This window comes from Penaeus monodon, chromosome 32, assembly GCF_015228065.2.
Source record: "Penaeus monodon isolate SGIC_2016 chromosome 32, NSTDA_Pmon_1, whole genome shotgun sequence".
In the NCBI taxonomy this organism is placed as follows: Eukaryota; Metazoa; Arthropoda; class Malacostraca; order Decapoda; family Penaeidae; genus Penaeus; species Penaeus monodon.
Genome location: NC_051417.1, coordinates 22,501,977 through 22,502,834, shown reverse-complemented (window position 1 = coordinate 22,502,834; position 858 = coordinate 22,501,977). Strand labels below are relative to the sequence as shown.

General features: G+C 34.4%; 1 pseudogene; it reads right to left on the bottom strand.

Moving 5' to 3' along the window:
- The window catches only part of LOC119593604, a 2,092-nt pseudogene that overhangs the window by 654 nt on the left and 580 nt on the right, over positions 1-858 (bottom strand).

Below are 858 nucleotides of genomic sequence, written 5' to 3'. Positions count from 1 at the left end.
GGAGTAAAGAAAATTATACAAAAAATTTGAATAAGCAATCAAGTGCACTTTTCATTATGCAATATTAACAAATCCACTGCTTCTGGTTTTCCTTTTTAACTTCATAGATTTTACCCTCTTGAATATTTTCCCATTAATATAAAATACCTATGATGACTCCTAAAATACACTGATGAATAAAATGAGCCTGGATGTAAAGGCGCGAGATGAAACCATTGTATTCCAGCAGATATAGAGGCTGTATATCAGGAAGCGAGAATCCACTTTTGAATTTTACTGAAAAATACACAAATCCATGCTGATGAGAATAATTACAATATCCCCATGAAGAATAATATATCAGATCATTGCAAATCAGAACAGACTTTGAAGCATGAGTAGGAAAATATCAAAGAACTTATCAAAAATAGAATGTCTCTGTTACTGTATTTCCCAAATTCTACTTACTTGAGAGTTACTGAATTCCCCAAATGAAAAAGTAGTAATGCCTTTTGCAGCAATATAAAGAGTGCCACATTCATCATGACATGCCCTGAGGAGTACCAGGACCTGATTCACAAGTGTTTGGGAATTGCCGCAGAAATGGTCTAGTTTCTTCATTGTACAGAGAGGGCTCTCCCCTCCACCAATAAGGGCGTCCCCCTCTGAATGCCCTGGAGAGGTTAGTATACTGTGCATTTTCACTCTTTTTTCAGTATATTAATGGTGTCCCTCATAGCTACATAAAGAAAATTTAAATATATATTTTTTTATTTAGTCCCCGGTAAATTTCAGAAATTTGTCTCCTAATAAGTCTGAAACCTAAAATATTGCCAGATCAAAATCACAAAAATCTTTCAAATACCTAAGATGAAAGGA